At 42.6% G+C, this 19,377-nt stretch overlaps 1 pseudogene across 1 annotated transcript in view; it reads left to right on the top strand.

Annotated features, from left to right (window-relative positions):
* LOC145804489 (putative hydrolase C7D4.05) overlaps positions 1–19,377 on the top strand; it is a 38,834-nt pseudogene that overhangs the window by 18,877 nt on the left and 580 nt on the right. Inside the window, exons 2-5 of the transcript XR_014346286.1 lie at positions 15,146–15,252; positions 17,230–17,338; positions 17,534–17,695; positions 17,773–17,946. The product of XR_014346286.1 is annotated as a putative hydrolase C7D4.05 (transcript). The remainder of the gene's footprint in view (positions 1–15,145; positions 15,253–17,229; positions 17,339–17,533; positions 17,696–17,772; positions 17,947–19,377) is intronic.

Here is a 19,377-nt window from a genome sequence, read left to right on the forward strand (position 1 = left end):
GTGCAGGTATGGTGCGCAAGGTAGCGCGATGCAATGCACTAACAAGTGCAGGTAAGGTGCACAAGATAGCGGGATGCAATATGCAAAGCATAAGACAGCGGGATTGAGGTGCGTAAAGTAGCACGAATGTAAACTGCACAAAACAGTGCGATTGAGGTGCGCAAAAGTAGCGCGAATGTAAACTGCACAAAACAGTGCGATACGTAAAATAACGCGAATGTAAACTGCACAAAACAGTGCGATGCGCAAAATAGCGCGAATGATAAACTGCACAAAACAGTGCGATGCGCAAAATAGCGCGAATGTAAACTGCATGAAACAGTGCGATGCGCAAAATAGCGCGAATGATAAACTGCACAAAACAGTGCGATGCGCAAAATAGCGCGAATGATTTGAAATGCACAAGACAGTGCAATACGCTACACAGCGCGAGTGTAAACTGCATAAAACAGTGTGATACGCAAGAAAGCGCGAGTGATTTGAAATGCACAAGATAGTGCGATACGCTAAACAACGCGAGTGATTTGAAATGCACTAAACAGTGCGATACGCTAAACAGCGCGAGCGATTTGAAATGCACAAAACAGTGCGATACGCTAAACAGCGCGAGTGATTTGAAACGTACAAAATAGTGTGAGTGAGATACAACCACAAGATGCACAAGACAGTGTGATAAAATGCATCTTCTATGCAAGTACGAGGGCATTTTCTATGCAACAGGGAAAGCATATTCTATGTATGAGACAAGCAAAGCATATTCTATGCGGAATCAAAAGCAAGCATATTCTATGCATGAATCATAACGATGCGTGGCACGCATGCAACAACAGTGCATATGAAAGTTCACATTCTATGCAATAGAGGAGCATCAAATATGTACTCTGGTGCCTCTGATTTGCCTCTTAGAGGACTTCGCAACACACTCGGCTCAAAAAGGGCACACCCTGTTCATATTGGCGAGAGATAACATCTGCATGTGAAACCCTCGAGTGCTGCTTGGATTGCCATTCTGACTTAAAGCAGGCTTACACTTAGGGTTGAGATACACTCATACTCCAGAGAAACGCCGTGGCCTGAGAAAGTGCACCTGGAATGCAGTCTCGGATTTTGCTAAAGTTGAAACATGCTAAGATGCTCCAAATTTTCCCTCTTTTCTTTTGCTTTGCAGTCCGGAACCTAAATAGCTTCAGATAGGTCCTTGCTTTACTATTCACACATGACCTGGGTTGAACTCTGCGGTTTTATGAAAGAACCAATCCTGTTTTGCACAAATGTGGAGAACGACACGGCACTCTGAGCACAAAACGATTTTTGAAATTGAAATGAGAAAAAGGTTCTCAACCTGGTATTGAGCCTACAACTGACCACACAAAACGACTCAACAATGGAAAACAAAGGTAGAACAACCTAAACACAACTCAACAAAGGAAAAACAAGATAAAATGACCTAAACACATCTGTTGACACTTAAACAACTCAAAACAGGAATCGAGACAAACAAAACACACAAACACAACACTCAGCTGTGTTACAAAGGCAAGAGACCTCTCGGTGCACGAGGAGCCAGTTTCTCCGGGTATTGTTTCCCACCATTTCTTATTTGTGATTCTCACATCACTCGGCCCTCAGGCTCGGCTTTTCTCATAAAATCATTTTCCTCACTTTTTCTTTCAGCGCACATCTCTCTATTCTTCAATCTCTCATTTTTTTATCCCTCCCTTGGGTTGTTGATGGATAAACAAGAAGTTGCGGGCTCTTGCCTCTAGCATTCTGCTAGATTCTCTTTCTTCTGCGCACAGCTAGTGCATTCCTCCCACAGAGGAATTGCGCTACAATTGAGTGTGTAGCAAATCTGCAACTGACATCGGTTGACGATGCTCTGCTGGCGTGATCAGATCTGTCCAGATGAGGGAGTGGAATATCTTGCCCCATTCCAGTTCGTGCTTCGCACTTGGCTTGATACCTCGTTGCTTGGAGGATGTGAGAGTTTTTTGCCCTTTTGAGGTCAGCTTCCGCTGTGCCCTTTCTGGCGAATACAGTGCCCTTTCCGGCAAGTAGAGTGCCCTTTCTGGCAAGTATGTTGACAATGGGAGAAAAGACAGAACACCTGACTCAACTGTGCCCCTAGTTCATCATTTTGACCATTTTTTGTTTTTGGCTCCTGCTAAAACAATTTTAACCAAAATGAGGGTTAGATTAACATGCTTGTTCGATTTTTGATTTGAAATCATGTAAGTCAGGTTGTGAGCACTGAAAATTTTCCTTTTTTGGATCCAAGAAAAAGGTCCAGTTTTAGAAAAAGATGGAATAATTTTTGAGAAAATTAGTCAACCTCAGTAAAAATTTTCAAAAACTATTTTTGCAAATGGTCACTGCTCAACAAGCACAGAACCTACTTTTGAGATGCACAACCTCAGATCCACAACAATGGCAAACTGCTCCTCATCTGAAGGACACTACATGGCAACGGAAAGTTGCCCCTTATTTGAATAGCACCGCAGCACATTGTATGGCAACAGAAAGTTGCCCCTTGTTTGAATGGCACCGCAGCGCATTGTAGTCAGTCCTCAGAGCGACGAACACAACCAGACTCTCGGATACAGAAGATGATCAGAACCATCACATGGACGTAGTCGAATTTGAAGTGTTTTGCGGCTGGACTTCAGAATGAAGTTGCCTAGGTATCCCAAAGATAGGAATCAAGCCTTACGTAGTTCGGGCTTTAGGTACACCGGGTATTAACCTCTCCTTTTGCGCTCTAACTTTTGCCAAGGCCGCCCTTCCGGGTTTTCAACCTTGCGAGCTCTGTTTTTCTTTTCTTTCCAATTTTTTTTATTTCTTTTCTTTTCTTTTTTTTTTCAATTCAATTTTTTCTTCATTTTTTGCATTTTCTTCATTTTTTTTTGTTCTTTTCCTTCTTTTCTTGCTCTAATTTTTGCCTGGGTCGCCCTTCCGGGTTTTCGGCCCAGCGAGCCTCTCAAGGGTAAAAGTGTAGCTTTGTCCATATGGAATGGTTTGAGATCTCGAAGCCATCTAAATCCAGGAGAATGGCTGTTGTTCGCTGATGATGTAAGAGTCCATCCAATGGGGGGCTGAATTTGCCCCTAGTGTTGTGGATAGGAACTTGGTTGTCCTTCACCAATACTTTCTTCTTTTCTCCCTACTGGGATTTGGCATTCTCGCTGATCTTCACTTTGACTCTTCGAGCACATTTGAAATTCTTTTGCCCCTAGTTCGAGGGGTGCTCCTAATCTAGCTTCGCAAGCTTCTTGATCTGACTTTGTCGCCGCTACTTCACGGGCTGCTTTTGATCCGGCCACACAGGCCTTACATTGTAGTTGACCGTTGAACATTCTGAATCCAAGTTCAAGTTTTGAAATCAAGAGGGGTGGAGTCTCGAGGCTGAGAGCGATCCTAGGCTGCACAATCTCAAGAGAGATTCCACGCAGGTCTTCGCAGGACCGCGCAAAACATTTTTTTGAAATCTTTTAAGAAAGCGACTAGTCGCTCGCGCTGAAGGCAGTGTAGAACCAATCTGGATCAAGCCAGGATCCTTCCCAGTACTCACACTAACAAGCATGATTTCATTCATTAAGGGCTTAGCATGCCTCTCTTTCTCTCAATTGATCAAATTTTTGCAAAACCCGAGGAATTCCTTCCTCTTCGTTTTCATCGCAGTGTTCAAAAAAGTTTTGAAAAATTTAGGTCAATGCAATAATTTCAAGGCACAAGAGAGCAGGTGGAATGCACTGCCGTTTCATTCAAATCCCGGCACAACTAGCACACGGCAGAAGCAAACACAAGAGTGCGAAAATCACTGCTATTTCAATCAGAATCTGTTGGCACAACTGGCTCCAAGGCAGAAACAGACTCAAAAGAAAACGAAAAGACAAACACAAAACAAGCAAGTGATGTCCGAGGTAACACCCCCGAAATCACCCGACTCCAACAAAACAGGACTGACTCGATACAACAAGACAGACCCAAAACAAAAAGACTGACTCTATACAAAACAACAAGACTGACCCAATACCCAAGTCAGAATGTACAGATTAACAACATTCGCAAATGTGCTCAAAACAGTGCATGCCATCCACCATATATGAAGTAAACTGAGCGCCGCCCGCAGGTGGTTCATCCCCCGATCACATCATATTATCCCCCAAGTTCACTGATCCAGTACTGATAGACTTTGCAGAGCTCGGCGCGGCGATGACCCCGCTGTCAATCAAATCTTGCACTTCGTGGCGAAGACGAAAGCAATTGTCAGTGCCATGACCGGTTTGTTGATAGAAGGTGCAGTACTTGGCTGGATCATGGGAGGGAGGAAGTTTATCTGGCAGTGGCCGCGGCTCCAGGGGTTTCAGATCCCCCTTTCTAATCAGGACCCACAAGGCTGCTGATAGAGACATGTACAATGGGGTGAACACCTTTTGGCCCCGAGGTGGGTATTTGGCAGGTTGTGAGCTGGTTGTGTTGGATGTACCAGCGAAAGGGTCGGCAGGTGCTGACTTTTGATGATCTCTTCCGAGTGTAGGATTGGAGTTGAAAGGGGTATTTCTGGTACGATATCCCTTGTCTCGGCTTGCCCCTTGATTCAGACTGTCCCCAACTTGAGTGGCGAAAGTGTCATCCACAGTCTTTACAACAACTGCGAGCACTTGTTCTTTGTTCAGTCCTTCGGCTTTGAAAGCCTCAACAGCCAATAGAAGATGTTCATGGGGATCCATGTCTGCCCCTATCTTGTTCTTTCCACTCGCCTCCACTTTGCCAAGGGATTGGCATTCCTCAAATGCAGCCCGTTCCAAGATTGGGGAGCCTTTTGACAAGAACTCCCTAGTATGTGATGTGGTTGATAACGGAACCAATGTCCCGGAGGCCAGATCTGTCACAGTTCTCTGAAGATCTTCGATCATTCTCTTCAGCTCAGAAGTAGTGGGCTCACGGGTTTGAGATGATTGGGGTCCAGGTGCATCCATCATGCATAAGTCCATGCTTTCTGGAATGAACACCTCAGGCTTGGGTAGATGGACAGGGGTGATGTATATGCTAGGGTCGTAAGGGACGGCCAGTGTATGAATTTGATTGAGATGTGGATGAGGTACTTGGTCATTGGGGTCTAAAGGTGGAGCTATTGTCCGGTTGCCGATGAGATTTTGGACCTCGTGACGAAGGCGGTAGCAACGGTCGGTGCCATGACCGCGCTGCTGATGGTACACACAGTACTTGGAGGGGTTATGTCTGGCTGGAAGTGGGTCAGGCAGAGGTTGAGGATCGAGGGGTTTGAGATACCCTCTTTCCATCAAGACTTTTAGTGCGCTAGTCAGGCTCATATAGAGAGGGGTGAAAGTTCTGCCCTGAGCTCGGGCTGGGCCAACGGTTTGTAGGCTTGGATTGGCAAAAGGGTTGGTTGTGGCGACTGTATTGATTTCGGTGGGTTTGGGAATAGCGCTACTACCAGCATTGGTACTCCCTGAAATCACCCTCCTTGTCGGTTCACTTGTTCTGGGAATGATCCCACTGTTGAACGCATTCTCGATCTGAACCCCCAGTTCATGCAAACTTTTGAAAGTGAATAGCGGAGCGACTATCAACTTTTGCAACATATCATGCTCGAGGTTTCGCACCATCATCTGCACTTGATCCCTCTCAAAAGGGCGACGATCTGTCATTTGTGCTGCCTTTGCTCTCCACCTCGCAATGAATTCCACAAAAGGCTCTGTTGGGTTCTGGCGAGTTGCTTCAAGCTCTTGGATGGTCATTTCAACTTGGGTATTGTAGGAATACTGATCGACAAAGGCCTCAGCCAGTTCTTCCCAGTTTTGCTTCACTGTATCCTCCAATTTGGCATACCAAGTGGCTGCTACACCCGACGGGGTTCTTCCATACAGAGAGAGTTTATGTGGCTTAGTCAGACCCATCGACTTCAGGATATCCAAGAAAAGCCGGATATGTACCATAGGATATCCAGACCCGTCGAAACGGTCAATTTGTGGCATTTTGAATCTGTCTGGGAGCCGTACGGTAACCTCATTGTACCCATCCTCAATGTCGGGAATGGATTTAAGGCCATGTACCCTTTTGAATTGCTTCTCAAGGTTTGTAATTTTCACTGCGGTCAGATCGAGCTCATTAACATCAAGGGGATAAAGCCTCTCATTAGGCTGCACCAGGGGTCTGAAAACTCGGGCTTGAGCCAACCCTTCTCGAGGATCTGGACCCTGCAAATCTTCAGCTGGCGGAAGTGGGTCAAAGTTCGGCTGGGGTCCCAAAGCTGGATGTGAGGCAGATGCCCCAGATGGGCGCTGTATTTCAATACTGGTCTCAGCCTGCATGGCAGCTCCCTGATTTAACGCTGCTATCACGGCCACAAATTCTTCCAAACCCTGTGCCATCACGGTCTGCTGAGTTCGAACAAAGGTGATGTGACTGGCGACTGACGGATCAGATGAACCGGTGAGCCCCGACTGGCCTTTCTTTGCCTTGCCTCAGCGAAAGAACACTGGTTGCCCTTAAATTGAATTTCTGACCTAACAAAGTCTATCAGCACTAGTCCAATGTACTCGGGGGATATCGGAGCCTTCTGAAGCTATGGTTCCCAGACTACCTAGCAAAAGAGAAAACAGACAGCATCTCAGCCCGATTTCACCGAAACAGATATGAGCAAAGCTGAATGACCGTGCTCTCTACTGAATTCTGCCCAAAATTCTTCCTGTAAATCGATACCCTCAGGTAAAACTGATTGCCCCAAAATACTGATGCCCGCAGGCCTAATACTCAGACTTGCAAACTGATACACACAACCTGTAGAGACAGACTTTGACAGCACATAGCAAGCAAATAAGAGCCAAAACACCCCTATAGAGGGGTAGGGTTTCCCTGTCCTATTTTGTCAGGAGCTAGGGTTTCACTACGCACGTAGCGGTTTCAAACAACCTATGATCGGGTAAGCAACCTGTCCTAGCTTGGAATGGTCACTATGGATTCCGAATATGCACTAGGTCGAATGGTCAAAAAGGGTGCCCCGGTAAAACGGGGGTTTGTGTTTCCGTCATGGCAGAACCCGCAACCGGTTAGCCTTATGGCACGCTTCGCAAAACGAGCCTCTGGCAAACCGTTCGGGAATAGCATACGGCAAACACGGTGTCCTAGGTGCACCAATGCAAATGCAATGCAAAGAAACACATAAGTGTAATCAAAACTAGATATCATGAGTTCGAGTCAAGTTCTCTAAATCCCCAGCAGAGTCGCCAGAAACTATAGACGTCCCCGAACGTCCCGAGAGGGAAATCCCCCCCGTTTTGTTCATTGGGCTCACTACAGTTCAGGACTCAATGTCACGGTCCTGTATCTAATCTCGCAGAGTGCAATGCAAGACCGATGAATCATCAAAGAGTCCAAATCCGGCAAATCGTTTTTGAAAACAGATTTTTTTGAAAGGAGTACCAAACATGGACTGTTTTGCCAGATACAGAGTCGCCACCTAAATATTTTATTTTGAAAAATTTAGGAAACCCTGACTCGTTGCCTAAGGCCACGTGTCCGTCATCACCAAAGTTGCTTCGGCTCGGGAACTTGGGTACGATTGGGGAAGGTCACTTCGTGAGCACCCCCGCTCACCCGATCAAAGATCGGCCTCTACTAACCATGATATCTAGTTTTGAAAACATTATGTGTTCTTAATCCGGTTATTATCCTAGATTACTATGTGATGCGCACAGCATACAAGTATAGACTGGGTCGCCTGAATTGGAACAAAGCATCTCATGTTTGTTTATTTGAAAATGGTTTGATGGTGCTACCAGCAAATAGGCTAAGACGTGGATTTGCCACCCTCGGGTGGGCTTAGAAAACATGATTTTGCCACTATCTAGTGGGCTTAAAACTCGCATTTAATGAATTGTTCCAATTCAAATAACCCAACCTTCACCCACAGGCATTCAGGCAGTTATATCACATAAGCAATTAGCCTCATGGTAAGCATGCTATCATGGCAGTCACTCACACACATGCAAGGATGCTAAAGCATAAGTACTTACCGAGTACTCCAAGCCAAAACAGAAGCTGATTAGAAATCCATGCATGATCCTAACTATACAGAAATGCCTAATGCAACACATGCAAAAATGCAACTACAATAGGCTCGGCTATTCTAAACATGGCATATGAAATGCGACAGATAACATGTATTCAACTCGGAATTGAAATACAAATGCAGTTAGTATGATGCGCCGAGCCCGGTGCATGCAAGGCAGATGAATGGATGCAAACATGCTATCATACTGTATGCTATTTGAAACATGCCCTAATCTAACCATCATAAGCTGGTAAATAAAAGGGAGAAAGACGTGGGGTTGGAAGGCATACATCACACTCACGCACACTTATTACAATTGTGCCCTCGCTCGGAGGGTCCGAATAAATAATACAGTCCGAGATGAATAACGAATTACAGCTAATTATTACACATCCACTAACTAACTAACAAATTAGCTAAGTAAGCTGTAAACTGGCATGCAAATGGACTGCCCCGGCTCTGTTTCGGATGATAATGGATGCATGCATGCTCGATGCGCTTTATCGGTAAATTCCATCGCGATGCCTTGTCTCGCCATTGTTTGCAGCTGATTTCAGAAACTTACATAAAGCTCCAGGAGGCTGAAACTCCACCTGGGGAAGGTTGCCGACCAGCTCTTGGCTTGGGAAACACCTGCCGACCACCCCTCATGGTGAAAACCTAAAAAGGTAGTCGGCCTACCAGAAAACTTGGTTGGCCAACCACTTTCTGCCCCTGGACTCTGGTTTTTCTGCAACAAAGGCAAGAAAGAGAGAAAGCAATGTATTTTCAACATATGTGTGCGCGACCACTCCTCCCCGTCCTTGCACAAGCTCTAGGGAGTGTGGCCCTCGGTTCTCGAGCCACCAATCAAGCATCTCGATGCATGATGGCCGAGAGACCGAATTGCACGTTTTAATATGACATGAATGCAGGTATGAACATATGAAGCCAACAATTCTATCATAGATAATCAAGAACGTCGGGGACCGGGGATCGAGGCACGTTTCGTCACTTGGAGTACGAAACGCCCCTCGTTCCCCGTGCTTGGACTAGACCCTATTCCAAGCACCATGCAAATGGAATGGCATGCACAATGCGACTAACATGCAACCTAGCATACGCAATGCTCTGTACTAAAATGGCATACACAATGCTCGATGTAACATGACATACACAATGCACTAACACGCAACCTAGCATACGCAATGCTATGAATTGAAAAGGCATACACAATGCATAATGGACTTACACCAACATGAGTGGACCTCAGCCACACTCACATCAGTAGCCATCAAATGAAAATGAGACAACCGAAATGCGTGCACACATGCACGCATACCGAGGACCGAACCTAAGGCATCAAATGCCACTCTACCAAAACATGGCAAGGATGAAGCATGGCATTCAAACATGTAATTTCCAGCACTAAAACATGATGCTAAATGATCCCGAAACATGGAAATATGGCGCCCGATGCATGGAATAAGCCCCGAAACTCAAAACTACTCCAATGCATTGAACCGCAAGTATACAAAGCAAGCATTATTTGATCATGAATTCAAAAGACAGAGCCAAGGTAGTCCCAAAACATGCACATTTCTAGTTTAGAGCATGGCCAAAAGATGCTAACATGATGGACTAAAATAGCATGCAACATTGGCTAGCAAGCATGGTTTACATGGCATGTATATGATGCAAATGAGAACTCATAAAACCAGCCAAAAACAGTGAATAAAACATGCCAAAACATGCCCAAATAATCACTGAAATGCAGCCAATGCATGCAAAAATGAGGGGCTTCTTTGGAAGGCCATTCAAGGGGTTGTTAAGCACATATAAGATAGACACTTAGCATGACCAAACCAACTCTGGAAATGAGTTATGACAGCCCTAAAACTCACAAAATTGGCCCTGAAATCAATTAAGGAAGCATACGATGAAAGGCCCCCTCAAAAGGCCTTGAATGGAATTGTTCTACACATGCACTATAGACATAAAATATGATCAAAAGGGCCCCAGACAGACCTAAGGCAGACCCTAAAACTCACAAAATGAGGCCTGAAACAAGACTTCGATGCATGAAAAATGGGGTCCCTTTGGAAGGCCCAAAAGACCCCCAAACAAGACAAGGAGAGAGGGGGTCACCCCCCCTCTAATTTTGGCCCTCAAAAATGCATCAAAGCCACTGAAAATCCACTGGATTTCAATGGCTAAGAGGCCAAACCATGGCCAATGCAAATGCTCTAATGCATAGCCTTAATCATGAAGGGATGAAGCATGCAAGGAAGGAGATGACTCTAAATAGAAAAGTGACCTTAAGAAAACTTAAAGAGGAGATCAAAACAAGACTTTTTCCAGTTTATAGAAAATCTCAAAAATGCTCACAAGTAAGGCTAAAGTATGATGCAAAAATAGCCCTAAAAGAGAGATAGAGGGTAAGAGAAAGTAGATGACCTCAAACAGAAAAGTGCCCTTAATCAAAGTTGAAGAGGAGCTCAAAATAAGGCACTTTCTAGTTTATGACAAATCTCGAAAGTGTTCACAAGTAAGGCTAAAGTATGATGCAAAAAAGGGCTACAAAGAGGGGTAAAGCATGCAAGGGTGTAGAAGGCCTCAAACAGAAAAGTGCTCTGAAACAAACATGAAGAGGAGCTCAAAATAAGACTTTTTTCAATTTACACCAAGGCTCGAAAATGCTTGCAAATGGAGCTAAGGTATAGGGCAAAATAATGCAAAAATGGAGAAAATGAGGACTTACCCTTGAAGAGCCGACCTCCAGCAGCTTTTGGACCAAGTTGGTGAGCTTTCAACCTCTGCAAATGGCTTCCAAGGTGCTGGAATGGATGATGGAGGTGTGGTGCTAAGGGTTGTAGTGTAAATGGACCAAGAAAGTTAGGGTTTTGGAGCTTGGAATATGAAAAGCCAGAAAATGTGGTTCAAAAGTGAGAAAAATCAGCTTTCTGTCAGAAAAACCGACTTTTGGAGAGAAAAAGAGGAAACTGGCTTTTCAGGGGAAAAGGTGGCCGGCCACCATCCTACCACCTCCCTAACAGTGAAAATAAGGTCCTTACCAAAAATGGACCAAAACAGATGCAAAACGTGCGGTTCGGGGCCTGAAAACAGGCTGTTAGGTACCGGAAGTTGCGTATGACCACGAAGGTGGTCTCCCGGGCCACAATGTCCCTCTAAAGGGAGGAAATAAGGTGTGTGACAAAAATCGGAGCAAACGGAGGTAGTTAAGCGGTTCCGAACCGAAGCACACGGTCGACGGCTCCGAAAATCAGAAACTGCGCTCCAAATGGGAAAAATGGCCTACGACCACGAAACGTAGCCTACGGCCACTGAGAGATGGTCTATGAGACCTCTCCCTCCCTTCAGGAAGAGAAAATGGAGAAAACAGGACCCGATTCGCAAACCGAGGCAAGGCACAAAAAGAGTCCCGAAGTCCGGAGGCAGGGCTCGCAGCCGAGACTCTGAAACCTCAGAACGAGCACAATATGCAACACCACCAAGTGCTCAACTGGTGACGTCTGAGTCTTAAGGTCGGTCAAAAATGGGGTGCCTACACTCGGCCGTCTTCGCGTTGGCCTCTGCCACGGCTTGCCGTGTGGTCTTTCGAAGTTCCAACACGCGCTTATAAGCGACATGGTTCTTCTATAGGGCCTGCAAATGAAGAGATGAACAATTTTGAGTAAAATCGAGTAAACAGATGCACAAAATTGAAAAGTAAAAAGAGAAGTACTCACCAACACCATCGATTTGGTGGCTGAGCGGATGGCTTTTAGCTTGGTAAGGTGGTCGTGATGTTCCATATCGGCTGGCAGACATACGCTCTTGGCAAGGTTAAAAGCCAGCGCATGGTCTTTTTCCGCGACCACCGAGTCAGTGCTAGTGATAGCTTGGTTCTTGTATGTGATCTTGGGCACCCATTCGAAAGTGCTAGCCCGGTTTGAACGCACTGGTTCTGGGCTTAGCTGGGTGGATTGGGGTAGTAGGGTGTCTTCTTCATCGACGAGGCACGACTCGGACGTGGAAGTTCGGGCGTGCTTGCTTGGCCGAGATGATGAAGGCTAGGCGGTTGGAAGGGCTACCACGGCCTCTTGTGTTTGGCCGGTTTGTGGTACCTCGGCCTGATTTGTTTTGGGGATCAGGGCCCTAACTGCTCTCTTTTTGGCCATCTCCTGTTCCGCTGTTAATGGAATAAGGTTGATTTGTCGAAGGAAAGGATTAGGTTCTGGTGATGGCTCTAAAAGGAAATCCGTCACCTTGGTCTTCCTCCTGCTGCTATATCTGTATGTCGGCTCAAAGTTGAGTAGTTCGGCCCAACCTCGATCGCGATATCTTAGTGCGGTGCGGAGTGCGTCAAGATTCGGGTAACTGTACTGTGACTTTAGATGGTTCAAGTCTGCATAAGGAAAAAAGCAACGGTTAGCACGGCGCAAAATATATAAACAGGGTTTGAACGCACAAAACTGAGCTGAGGTATATATACCGGCTATGCCTTTGTTCCAGTTAATCCGGTCTCCTGGTATTTGGGCTTCTTGGTCTTCAAAATTCCCAGAAACCCAGAAAAAATCGTCGTCATTTACATCTTTGTCTGGGGTGTTCTTTATTATCTTTTCTCGGCGGCGTCTTATTCTTAGGTAATATACCCAACCATCTTCATTCAGGCCAAGGGAGTATTGGTGGAATAGCTTGGCTAAACCAAGGTTGAGGCCAAGCCGGCGATGCCATTTATTATTCTGTACGAATTTGTGGAAAGCTGGGTAGGGCAAAGTCTTGTTTGTCTGAGGAATTCACAAAGGAGAGGCTGTACAGGGAAACAGAGACCGACCTCTACAATAGATATGACGGAGAAGGGAACGAAGCCCGGTTTTCCCCATGGAGTTGTGTCTAGCTTGGCTAGGGAAAGATGGACGTCATCTGGAATTTAGTAATCATTTCGGAATTCGGCTATGGCCCCTGGAGAGTTCACTAAAAATCGATACTTCCCCATCTGGCCTTAAATTATGTATAATTTAGCTCGGTGTTGAGATGACCTTCAGTATCTCGGTTGAGTGTGCAAAGGTGTGCTTGGCCAACCTAAGTCAGTCTGCAAAGTGAAAAGGAAAAGTGTTAAGCACAGATTGTTGGACCGTGCTGAAAGAACAGAGGCAAAATAAATGGAGTCCTAGCTCGGCTACGTGGGATACTATCCGTCCTTAGCTCGGTTGGAGTGAAGGACTTTAGCCCGATTAAGTAAACGAGTGGTTCGTAGCCCGGTTGAAACTTAGGGTGCAGCATTCTTAGTTCGGTTTTGACTAAGTTAGAGAGCTGATTTGGCCCCAAGTTATAGCTCGGTCATGAGTTAAGGCTTTCTAGTCCGGCAGTACGCACACCTAATACAGTTTCCTAGCTCGGCTAAATGAAACAAAAGGTTTCTAGACCGATTGAAACTTATCTAGTTCGGTTGGGTACACACCTTAAGTACAAACAGGTTACTAGTTCGGTTGAAATATTATTTTGAATCAAAAGCATCATTTCTCAGATTGGTTGTGAATTCAGTGGGTGTACTACATGGTTTTTGGAATGAAGCGGTTATTTCCCATGGAAACTACAAGGAAGTGTTTTTGGGAAACATATATACTATGCTACGTATTATAATACAATACGAAATGAATGAAAAAGAAAGGTTTGAGCCACGTACCAGTTCAAAGATCTTGGAATAGAAGATGGAAACGGCACCAGTAGAAAACACGAGCTTTGCAGATGCAGTGTTAAGGAAAAATGGAGGCTTAGAAGGTAGAGAGAGAAGATGATGAATAGTGATATGTTTTGTTCGAAGAATAGGGTTTTGTTTTGTGTAAAGAGAGTGAAAATGGCGGGACTGTTCAAAATTTGCGAGATACGAAGTCGGCGTCGACAGTTGTACTCAACCAATAGGGGCCTGCAACGTGTTTATAGGAATAGCAAGCGATTCAGAAGCGCAGCGTGACTGAAGAGACGTTTTTGACCGGACAAACCGATAGCCCGGTGACACCTTAGCTCGGTTGGAAGTTTAAAGTTTTTAGCTCGGCTGGTAACAAGTAATCCCAATCATGCTACGCAGATGGAATTAAGGGGCAATTGAGAGGGTAATTTATAATTGGGTCGAGCTAAAGGCTTCTTTGTGAGTTGGGCCACACAATGGACCGGGGTAAGGTTTGATGTAGCCCGGTTTTAGAGCTAGCAAGCTTGACCCAGGCGGAGTTCGGACCGAGCTTCGGATTGAGGAGCTTGGGCCTTGCGTGATCGACCTCATCCTGGTTAGCCCGATGAGGGATTGTTGTGGTTAGCTCGGTTTGAACAACTAGAACCGAGGTGTACTTGGTCGAGGACCGAGCTAGGCATTGCATATAGAATCATAGTATTGAGTATGCCAAACCGAGGTACAAGAAATGAAGGGAAGAACCGAGCTAGTTGGAGCTATGTCAAATCTGCCGCTTTTGCATGGCCATGTTAGCTCGGTCATATTGTCATCCAACCGTGGTAAAACCATCTCACTTGGTTTAAGCAGTGAGGAGGTGTTGAATGATAAGCATTATCTTTCAGGAGTGTGATTCCTAGGAAGACTCTACATGGAGGAATAAGAGTCCTACTAGGATTGTGCTATGCAGAACCTATAAAAGCTCATAACATAACCTATGTAAAGGTAATAGAACTTTGATTCCCGAATACACAGAGCTTATTGTCTATTTGTCTATTTTGCTGACTTAGGCATCGAAGAGGTATCCGGCACACACCCGCCGTCTAGCTCATGTTTGTGTTTTCAGGGAGTAAAGCGACGACGTACGGTGGAGCGCAAACTTGATCAACAGGATTATACGAGGACATTATTTCGTGCTCGTACAGTATATATATATATATAAATAGGTTCGGTTTAGGCAAGGCCTAAACCAAGAACCATAGTTTAGAGGATAAAGTTGAAAGCAACCTCCCTACATTCAAAATTCATATATTTGTCAATGTAACTTACTTTCTCTGTATACATATATATATATATATATATATATATATGCATTAAATATATCTCATTGCTTTCTCTTTCTTGATGTCTTTATGTTGCAGATTTATAGACAGATTGGTGAGAAATATGGCGTTCAGTACTCAGAAACTGAGATATTAAACAGATACAGGAGGGCTTATGAGCAGCCTTGGGGCGGATCTCGACTCAGGTGATTTATTGTCCTTGACAAGTTTGAACATACCATTGCTAGTTTCTAAATTAATTTAGTTTGCATGGTTGCATTTGAAAATATTTTGGGAGTTACATAGAGGATTAAATGTGATTTTTGATGACCCATATTTGATTCAATTTTGTATGATATCAAGAGCAAGAATTATAACTTTCTTTTGTTTGAGTTATGATAATTAGAGAGGTGGATTCTGTGTTTCAATTGCATCTAATTATGTATTATGATTATGACCATTTTTTGCTTTATATAAGGGTATGCTCTCTTTTCACCCATTATAGGTTTCCTGTTCTAACCATTAAAACAGAGAAATATGTAACTTGAACGTTATTAATTAGCTGATTTTATACCAAGCCTGTCGTTTTATTCTCTAATGCGGTACTAGAGTAATTAAAGCTTTTTGAGATATCCATGTTGATTGAACATGTATAGAATCATTCAATTCTGATATTTCGGAGGAGCTGGAGTTTTTTTATGGTAAGACATGGGTCACAATTTTTTATATATGGGTCTCGAAATTAATTTCTTCTTTAAGTGTTGTGGGTTTTTTATTTTTTTATTTTTTTAATTTTTTTTTCAGAGAAAGCAAATTTGACATTTGAGGACTTTCTTATCTTTTCATTTACTAGCTGGACTCAATTTGTCACCCTCAATAAAAGAGTCATTTACTTATTCTGCTTTGTTGTTATTTTAATATTTTTTTTGGTGATTATAGTTAATTTATCTATATTGAGCTTGCATATAGTTGCTACACAAAATTGAACGTGTATTTCATAACTTCTCTCAAATGTAAATGAGTGGCAAGATGAATCCATAAGTTAATCACACTCTATTAGCTTTGGCTTTTAGAGTACTAGTTGTCTGATTACATGGTGATAGAGCCAGTAGGATTTTTATCAATTTGAAATCCTTCCTGAACCCTGGTTAGGTAAATCTCTTGGCTTTGTTTGGGATGTAGGTTGGCTTTTTGGTTTTTTAGCTATTTTAGCCCGGGGCTAAAAAGCCTCGTTTGGGATAGGCTTTTTGGCATTTTTGACTTTTGTGAGAGAAAAAATAAAATGATTATGGTTTAGATGTGACATTTTGTCTTATTGACTTTTTAGCCAATTTTGTCTTTTTGTGGCTATTTTAGCTAAAAAGCCTCAAACTTCTTCATGCCAAACGAGCACTTTGTGAATCTATGTTACATGGACTTGGGTACAGGTGTCCGGTGTGAGGATGCGTTTCTAGGGATTCAAATCTCAAATTTAAAGGCATATGGACTTGGCATAAATAGGGTCATATTTATATATTTTAAATTGTTTATGTGAGATAAAATTATGTTGTTATATGTAACATTAACGTACATTGTCAAAAATGTATTTTATGCCTTTTATAGCTATTATACAACAAAACATATACATAATGATAGTGTTAAATACAAATATTATTAAATATATAAGTGTCTTGATAGAAAGTATGAGACACATAGCACACACTCTTGTCAAATTGTTGGGTGTGTAAGATGAGTGTTTGATTTAGTTTTGAGAGTCAAGGTAACATAGATGTGCATGCCTCACTCATGAGGAGTATGGTAAAGTTTGAGGGGCACACAGTGAAATAAATGTATGAATCACGTCATTCTATATGGCTTAAACTTTTACGGTAATCAATTTTTAATATTAGTTACTTTATTATCGCTTATCAAGATTGCATCTTGCACGGACTTCCTGAAGATATATAAGATGCTATTTCTAGAATTTCTAATTGAAATTCTTTTAGGGCATTTTGTCTGTTCAACTCTCGGGACATTTTAGACATTGTTGCCCTTAATTAGTAAGTATACAATAATACAAGTAGTAAAAAAGTTTCACCCCCTTTTTCTACAAAGGTAAAAGTTTTCTCCATTTATATTTTCAAAATATTATTTTCTTCTAATAGGCGATAACAATTTATAAAAGTGTGTTTACTAAATTGCAGATATGTTAATAATGGGAGACCATTCTGGCAATATATAGTCAATTCTTCAACTGGCTGTTCGGATTCTCAGTACTTTGAGGAGTTGTACAATTATTATACCACTGAAAAGGTTAGCTTTGAGGCATTAATTGGTTACAATTGTTTTGGGGTTATTGAATGCAATTTTTTTTCCCTTGGTATAAAAAGCGAGGTAAATACTTCCAAAATGCTAACCAAACCTTGTCTGATATATTAATTGACACTTATAACTACTTACTTTTACCATCTTAATTTTAAGTTAATTTTCATTTGTTTCTATCCAAAGGCATGGCACCTCTGTGATCCTGATGCGGAAAAAGTATTTAAGACCCTAAGGAATGCAGGTGTAAAATTGGTTGTTGTGTCAAACTTTGACACTCGATTGAGGCCTGTTTTGCTGGCTCTGAATTGTGATTACTAGTTTGATGCTGTGGCAGTATCAGCTGAAGTAAGTATTGATCTATTTATTTTCTCCTTTCATTCTTCCTATGGCATTGTTCAATTTCTCTCTTTCCCCACGAACAGGTTGAAGCAGAGAAGCCAAATCCCACCATATTTATAAAAGCTTGTGAGTTGTTGGGAGTAAAGCCTGAGGATGCTGTTCATGTGGGGGATGATCGTAGAAACGATGTATGGGGTGCCAGAGATGCAAGTTGTGATGCTTAGCTATGGGGAAGTGATGTACATTCCTTCAAAGAGGTATCATTAACAACTTCACTTCTATGGCTTGCTAGCAAACTACATGAGCCACATGCCTTTTGCTATGCATCTCTCTCTCTCTCTCTCTCTCTCTCTCTCTCTCTATGCATTTAGCAACTGTTTTCTTTTGACTTGTTACAGCTTCAAAATTCAATATGCTTTTGTTGCATTTATGTATGTTAAATAGCTAAACGACCCACAAGCCCATGCGGGGATGTTACTCAAAACTCTAAAGCTACATGATTATTTTATTTTATTTTGGATTGGGAAAAATGGTAAAAATTTTTATGGCCATGCTATACATATATTTTTGTAGGTTATATTGGGCTAGGTAGTGCTGAATAATACCGATACAAGAACTTTGATAAAGTGCAATTGTATTTCATATTCTGCTATGGAGCACAGTGATGTACTAAAATAAAAGATGATATCTTTTCGAATGTAGTGTTGTGTTGGTGGCAGTTACATGTCCAATACATGTTCAACATAGATAGGCAAATTTATCGCATGGTTATTGGGCGTTTTTACCTTAGTCCCACCAAAAGTGGGGTCAAGGGGTTGCTCTTAATAAAAAAACACATAAAATAAAAAATGGATAGGCAAATTTATGAGAATCTAGTATGGATTTAACCCATGGCTTTGTGCCACAGTGGTATGGTCTACAATCCCTATAGTGGAGATCGTGGGTTCGAGCTTCATGTGGTGTTGGGGCTGATCTTTTTTCCCTTTCTCCTTAGATTAGGCTCGTGTAAAAAAAAAGGGTGTGAATTTAAGTGATTATAAACAAAACAAAATTTGGAAAATAGTTGTGAGGATACAATATGTATCATATTTTATGATGGTGAATTGTGGTGGCTAAATTTTTCAATGTGGTGAACGTTTATTTACAAGGTGTGCATGGTGTGTGCTGAGATTCACGAGGCTGCTGCTAAACATTTAGGTACCGTTTGGCAACGTTTACAGTTTACTATTTTTTATACACAAAAACCATTAAGCATGTTTATATTTATTTTGGATAAAAACAGTTGAGGGAGGTGTTGGCTGAAGGTAGTTGACGGAGGAGGTCATTAGTGATGGTAGCCAATAACGAGGTGGGTTTGGAGTGGATTTGTCATCCTCCAGCCCCACCCCATATCATATCCAGGGCGGGGCGCGAGTATTGTGGGGGCGGATTAATTTTGTTGCTTTAAAAATAAAGAAGTTAATAAAAATTAAAGGTAATATAGTATATTATATATAATAATTTATAATTAATGAGAGTTAAAAGATGTAATATGATAAATAAATAAGTGAAAATAAATATTAAGTATAATATTTTAATATTTTAATGTTATTAGTAAAAAAATAAAATTATATACATATTATATATATATATATTTAATAAATAAAATTGAGGCAGGGAGGAGGTAGATCAGGATGGCGGAAGTTTAA

This window comes from Camellia sinensis, chromosome 12 (genome assembly GCF_055761805.1).
Source record: "Camellia sinensis isolate YWXY chromosome 12, ASM5576180v1, whole genome shotgun sequence".
NCBI lineage: Eukaryota > Viridiplantae > Streptophyta > Magnoliopsida > Ericales > Theaceae > Camellia > Camellia sinensis.